The following is a 7,956-nucleotide window of genomic DNA, read 5'->3' as shown; positions in this document are numbered from 1 at the left end:
AAGTGTGAAAGAGTACCTTAGGCACTGGCTGAAATGGGCTTGCAGTGAGATCAGCTTATCTTCCAGGACTGTAGCTCAGCTTGTCTTTGTGCCTGGCCCAAACTATAATTCAATCTTTAGTAGTGGACACACCAAGCACTGGCCAAAGAGTACCGAAGCATGCTACTTGGGACCCCCCAGCATTAGGCCCGTGTTTCTTTTATTCTAAATTTACAGCTCAGGGCTTCATGCAATCATAGGCTGAGGCTTCGGGGTTTTATACACAACTTAAACAACAACCAACATCAATTCTAAAAATGTATATACATACATACATACAAAAGTCTGAAAAACACATTCATCTTTTTAAATCCACATAAATTCTTGCACATTGCTTCTGTTATGTCAGGTGACTCATGCCAAGTTAACTTAATAAAGGAGGTGAATTTTACAGAAAGCCTGTGTCCTTGGTGGGTGCAGCTTGTGTTAGTCTTTTGCCATGCTGATTGATAGTGGCAGATGCTAATTCTATTGCAAATGATGCTATTATTCAGGGGCTCAAATTGAATTACTTCATCCATTGGATCTGCTTAACATTGTCCCCATGGAGAGTTTAGAAACCAGTGTAATCTCCCCTACTTGCTCACAAGTTCCGTTTGTCATATCTGGCCTCTGGCTGCATTTTGGTCATTGCAGCACTGTTGCAATGAAAGAGAAAAAAGGGTTTTTTTGTGAATCACGGTGCACTTGTATGTCTAATCAACACTAGGGATGGGTACCGGTGTCCGGTGCCATGATGGCACCGGTTCTGACATAAACGGTAGTAACCAGACCGAAAAGCAGCGCACATTTCGGTGCTTTATTTCGGTGCTTTTTTTTCCTGAGCTGTGATACACTTTAGATTCTAGCCAATCATTTTACGTTTCCGAGGATAGTAGGCGGGGCCAGGTACGTATGTTCTGTTAGAGCAGAGCTACAGATTAAAAATGTCCAAGGCGAAGCGGTCAAAAGTCTGGCTGTACTTCATAGCAAAATATGCAAACTCAGCAGCCTGCAACAAGTGCTTTAAGCTGATACTGTGATACTGTCAAAGGAGGTAACACCTCAAATCCGATGAAACACCTGGCGATGCATAGCGTTTTTTTTAAAAGCCCAGAAATGCGCCGTATTTGATAGCTTGCTGCGAGACCTCACACCGAGCACATCTACTGCGGGTGGGTTGCCTGTTATGCAACATCCCCCAAAAACACGAAGAGGAGAGTCCTGGCCCCTAGCCCTGCCAGTGTAGCAGAAATGATGACGGATGATGATGCAGCAGCAGCCGTTCTTCTCTGCGTGAGTAGCTAATTTACGTTGAGTAGGCTAACCACGTTATTACATTAATGCATGTAAGGTGAACTAGCAAACATCATCATAGCTACATGCGGCTGTCTTCTTGTTTGATTGCAGATACTCCCTTCACCCTGGCTAAAAAGGCTAAAATGACCAAAGAAAAAGTGGAAAACAGTTAAACATGAGAGGTTTAGGACAAAGTTTGTGTTTTTTCCATTGTTTAAGCACTGCTTCCAGCCAAGAGTGATACCATATATGCCCCATAGCTGCAGAAAAGGCTAACATTGTTATATTTTTACAAAAAACAGCTGAACATGAGAGGTTTTTGGACCAATTTTGTGTTCTCCATTCTTTAAGCACCGGTTTGAGCACCGTTTGAGCACCGGCACCGTTTCAAAAGTACCGATTTGGCACCGGTATCGGATAAAACCTAAACGATACCCATCCCTAATCAACACAGTGAGGCAGAGGCACATGTTAACAACTATCCAAAAAACTCACAGATTTCAGAGCAACCTTCATTCACGTTGATGTTTGACCCTTTAAATCTGTCCTGTGTTTTTTAAGTTACCCTATTCTGTCAAATACATCTGTAAATACATATATCTATAAAGTAGGCATGTCAATAGTGCATTATTTTAGGCCAAAGTCAAACCTAAACCAGCATTGCCAGCATTTTTTGTTCTTAGGTTTTGCAGTTGTTTTGTGTACGCTGTCTTCATTTACTGTTCAACATGACCAACTAAATGTCAATAACCACTCCTGCTCTGTTTAATAGCACAATTTCACAGACTTGTATGTGAATCTAGAATTTGTTCATAAGTCTAATTATATCAATATCTAATATTGACATTAACATTAGGGTGAACCACAGCACAGAGACGGCTCTCCTAAAGGTTTTAAATGATCTTAGATGTAACTGGGACTCCCAAAAGCTCTCAGTCCTGGTGCTACTGGATCTAAGCGCAGCCTTTGATACAGTAGACCACGCTATTCTTTTAAACAGACTGAAACACATGGTGGGCCTCTCTGGTGCTGTACATAACTGGTTCACTTCCTATCTCTCTGACAGAACTTTTATGGTGAGTATGGATACATGCTCCTCTAAGATCCATAGAATGACATGTGGTGTGCCTCAAGGGTCAGTTCTAGGCCCTGTACTGTTTAATTTGTATATGCTCCCTCTCGGCAGTGTCATCAGGAGGCATGGAGTGAACTTCCACAGTTACGCTGATGACACGCAGCTGTACATCTCCGTGTCTCCTGATGACACCAGACCAATGGATGCCCTTTTTAACTGTATCTTAGATATACGATCTTGGATGGCAGAAAACTTTTTACAGCTTAACCAGGACAAAACTGAAGTTTTAATCGTCGGTCCCGAGGCTCAGAGAGAGAAACTCTTGTCTAAATTACAGGCATTTTCACTATGTCCTTCGCTACAAGTGAAAAACCTGGGTGTTATTTTTGACTCTGAGCTTGGTTTTATCCCACATGTTAAACATGTAACCAAAATTGGATTTTATCATCTAAAAAATATAGCCAGAGTCCGCCCTATTCTCTCTCGGGCCAACACGGAGATGCTGATGCATGCTTTTATTACCAGTCGCATTGATTACTGTAATGCCCTGCTCTCTGGTCTTCCTAAGAAGAATATTTCAACTTTACAACTTTTGCAAAACTCGGCAGCTCGTGTGCTGACGAAGACCAGAGGGCGGGCCCACATTACACCGGTTTTAGAATCGCTGCATTGGCTCCCCGTGTGTTTCAGGATCGATTTTAAAGTTCTTTTATTGGTTTTTAAATGTCTTAATGGTCTTGGGGCTTCTTATCTCTCAGATCTGCTTTTACCATACGAACCCTCGCGGACCCTGAGGTCCTCTGGTGCTGGCCTTTTAATTGTCCCTAAAGTCAGGACACATACTCACGGAGAGGCAGCTTTTCAGTGGTATGGTCCTCGTCTGTGGAACAGCCTGCCGGAGGAGCTCAGGGCTGCAGAGAACGTACATGTTTTTAAGAACAGGCTCAAGACCCACCTTTTTAATTTAGCTTTTACTTAGCGTTTATTTATTTTATGCTTATTTATTCTATCCTGTTATTCTATTATTAATTTAGACTTTACCTAATATTTGTTGATTTTATTCTTATTCATTTTTTAATCTTCTTACTCTATTTATATTTATATTGTATCCTGTTCTTATTTATTTTATCATTTTACCCTGTATATATCCTATTGTGTCATATCTCCAGTGTTTCCTCAGAGGGCGCTCTCTGCACCGGGGCTGTGATCGACTGTGGCTGCTGGGTCTCTGGGGGTCCTCTCAGCCTGGCTGGGGGGCTCCTTGGCCTCCCTCCTGCTGTGTGCCCAGGCTGGAGGCTGCGGTCTGTGACCGGCTCCCGGTGCAGACGGCTCCCTGTTATAGTGTTTCCTCACTTGGCTCATGCGAACCCAGCCCAATTTTTACTCTTTAAGTGTGCGCGTGTGTGTGTGTGTGTGTGTGGGGGGGGGGGGGGGATATGTGTGTATTCACATCATTTATGTTAATGAGAGTGTGGGGAGTGAGTTGGGGGGTGGGGTGGGCTGCTTTTAACTATGTAAAGCACTTTGTGCTACATTTTTTTTTTGTATGAAAAGTGCTTTATAAATAAAGATTGATTGATTGATTGATTGATTGAATATCTACACTCAAAAGCAATTTCATTAGGTACACCTGTTTGGTTGCTCATTAATGAAAATATTTAATCACCAAATCACATGGCAGCAACTCAGTGCATGTAGACATGTAAACATGGCCAAGATGACCTGTTTAAGTTCAAACCAAGCATCAGAATGTGGAAGAAAGGTGGCTTTAAGTGACTTGAAATCTGGCATGGTTGTTGAGGTCACACGGGGTGGTCTTAGTATCTAAGAAACGTCTTATCCACTCAGAAAAGAGAAAATCTCCACCGAGTGGCATTTTTCTGGAAGAAATTATCTAGTTAATGTCAGAGGTCAAAGGAGAGCTGATAGTAAGGCAAAAGTAACTAAAATAACCACTTGCTACATTTAAGATATGCAGAAGAGCATCTCTGAATGCACACTGTGCCAATCAGATGGGGTACAGCAGCAGAAGACCACACCAGGTGCCACTCCAGTCTTGATTTCTGCTGCAGTGTTCACATGGTGGGGACAGAAACATGTATTTAAAAAAGTGAAAGCATCCATCCTACCTTGTATGAATGGTGCAGACTGGTCATAGTGGTGGAATGGTGTGAGGGATATTTTTCTTGCCACACTTTGTGCTTCTTAGTACCAACTGAGCATTGTTTAAACACCACAGCCTACCTGAGTATTTTTTTTCTTTTGGAACATGTTCCTCACTTTATCATCACAGCATACCCATCTTCTGCTGACTATTTCCAGCAGGATAACATACAGTGAAACAAAGCTCCAAACAATTGGTTTCTTGAATAGGACTTTACTTAAATGACCTCCACCTTGACCAGATTTCAATCAAACAGAGCACTTTTTAGATGTTGTGGAGAGTCATATCATGAATGTGCAGCTAAAAGTCTGCAGCACTAACGAGCTTGTCTTATGCATATAATACAGTATATTTTTATATTTTTGTACTGTATATCTCTACTTTGGAACCTGTCCTCTGCATTGACGGTGTTATTTTTCTATTTTGTGGCAGTTTTCCATCTAGTTTGTTTTTGCTTTCTCCTGACAGAACTGGGAGTCTCCTAAAAGACTATAACAGTGAGTTCTGGATAGAAATCGCATGTAATAGCACTGAGTGTTTTATGTTCACGTTGCATGTGTTTGTCTCATTGCAACGAATAAGACTAAAAATAAATGACAAAAAAATAGGACAGCAAATTTAATTAACAGTTTAAGATTTTTAAGAGAAACCCATCAAAGCTGTCTGAAATGTGACAGATCAGTTAACAAGTTTAGAGCCGCAAAGGTTCAAACTGTAAATTTTTACACAATTAGGAAAGAAAAATCGAAGAAAGTTGTTGTTGTTGTTTTTATATACAGTATAATGCAAACAAGAGTGAGAGGTTAAATATAGAGAAAAATGTAACTACAGCTTGATTTGTCAAGTGTGGAAGCATAATAATAAAGTGTGATCAAGTAGCTGCGTGGGTCTGAAATATAAGTTTTAATATGCATAATTTGAAGAGGTATTAAAGAGCTCAGAGTGGAGGTAGTTGAGTCCCCCCCCCCCCCCCCCCCTCCCCCTGAAATGTTGACACCTCTGTTTCTTAGAGCCATGAAAGAAAAAGGCTAAAGCACTCTGTGGCATTTCGCTCTACTTAAATGCCATTTAGGTGATTTTAATTTAACAAACTCAATTAAGATTCACTAAATAAGCAGAATTGTATGGCTGAACAAGTCATGTTTACAGACACGTTGCCAGATCTCTAACACTTCCCACACAGCACAAGTCTGAATTAAATGCAGTCAAAATAACAGATTGGCTACTGCAAGTTCATTAAGTCCTGATGGAGGACATTTTAGTATGCAAACCAATCACAGGAGTCACGTGGGAGGCATTTAAAGTGTTGCAGCCTGATCTTATAGATCCCTCTGAATGTGTTTTTTAACCAAAAACACGATTGGAAATTCCTGCTGAGGGCTAAATGATCAGGCAGCTTATTGGCGATAATGTTTTTAGCTCAAAAACTACTTTCCTAACAGAAGTCCACACACCCATGATACTGCATCCAGCTGTCTATTAACAATATCACTGGATTTAAGCCCCTGGTAAGCATGAAAAAAATAAGACTCACTGTAAGGCTGTGTCATTTAGGGGACACATTATCACTGTGAACTACAGGCAACATGGAAGCCACATATTTGGTTGAAAAGCAGTGCCCCGCAGAAATGATGATGCATTTTGAGGCCGGTTTCTGTGCTCTTGATGGATGATACAGAAACACCAGTTAAGGACCATTACTGTGTGAAGCCAATTTTCCACAAGAGCTTTGACATTGAGATCACAGTATGAACTCCAATACAATCCAGAGGCTGTGTGACAGAGAGGTACAACTTAAAACACCACGGTCCCCGCATGGCCTCCGGCAGCTGACACGCTCCACTTGCGCAAGGGAGTTAAATCCGTGAGGCAGAAATGCTGAGCAATGTTTGCATTAACAAGGTTTAATGCATTAGCCCACGAACAGGTTAATATGCATTCGCAGACTGGAAAATGGATTCATCCCTTATTCTGTGCTAAAACGTGAAATTAAAAGCTCAGCTGCACAAGCACACAGCACGGAAACAAAGAAAGTTACACAACTGCTGTGGTACGAAGATAGAGCTGGTGTAGCAGGTTAAAAGTGCACTAAATGTACAACTAACGGAAATATATTTAAATTACTGTAAATAAGTTAGTATTTAGTTCAGAATGCCTTTCAGCAGAAGATGAAGGAAGTAAATAAAATAATATAATAGCCCATATTGATATTCTATACATTTAAATTCTGTATCAAACGGGCAGTGCAGTGGTTAGCAAGCTGCAAGAAGGCTCTGGGTGAGCTGTCTAGGGTGAGCCCTGCCTCTCATCCTAAGGCAGCTGCAACAGTCCATGTGACCCTGAAGTGGGTAAGTGGAAGACGTGGGTGGGTGGGTGGGTGGGTGGATAAAAAAGTAAAAATGATGCAGTCATGCTTTGACAACTTTTCAGCGACATATCTGACAAACTACTCAGCAGCTTATCATACAGACGCTCATTCGCACCTCTTTCTGCTCACATGTGGTACTACTCTGCTACATGTGCAGCAGGCAGTCCCGACACTGTTGTAATTATAAACAGTATAAAAGATGGATGCAGCCACTGTGACCTCACCCACAGGTTATTGAAGTCCTCTTCTAAAGCCTTGGGCAGGCTTGGGCAAGCCTTGTGACAGCCGGGATGTGGCTATGACAGTGAAATTAAGGAAATGTTCATTGGTTTAGTTTCCAGGTAACTAAATGCTGACCAATGAGCATACTCTGCATAATGCGCTTGTCTGACTCTAACAATGATCATGATTCATTTTTCCAGGACGCCCCCCCCCCTCCCCAGAACGCTGAATTGGATAAAGGAACAAAAGTTGTATGTACATTTTCATTATTCAGGTATATCGATGAAGCCAAATGGCACAAATCAACTAGTCAAACTACAGGATGCCTTAAACACGTGGATAACCTCTAGCTTCGTACTACTAAATTAATCCATCCATCCATCCATTCGCTTCCGCTTATCCTTTTCAGGGTCGCGAGGGGCGCTGGAGCCTATAGGGCGAGAGGCAGGGTACACCCTGGACAGGTCGCCAGTCTGTCACAGGGCCAACACACAGGGACAGACAACCATTCGCACTCACATTCATTCGCACATTCACACCTAGTGACAATTTGGATTATCCAATTAACTACTAAATTAAAAAAAAAAATCAGGGTTAATACATTTCGTCCTTAAAATCTTAGAAACATAGTGTCTAACCAGATACCGGTATTACCTTGGCCTCCATTAACATTTTTGACCAGGATATGTCCTTCAGTGCACACAGTAAACTAATATGTCAGACTGCTTACTTATATCACTAAAATGTGAAACATCCCGTGTCAGAGTGATGCTGAAAAAGGAGTTCATGCATTTGTTCCTTCTAATTCAT

The sequence above is a fragment of the Rhamphochromis longiceps genome, linkage group LG23 (assembly GCF_057381845.1).
Source record: "Rhamphochromis longiceps isolate RC_006_pf linkage group LG23, R_longiceps_female_GT1.1, whole genome shotgun sequence".
Lineage (NCBI taxonomy): Eukaryota > Metazoa > Chordata > Actinopteri > Cichliformes > Cichlidae > Rhamphochromis > Rhamphochromis longiceps.
This window is presented reverse-complemented; position numbering follows the sequence as displayed.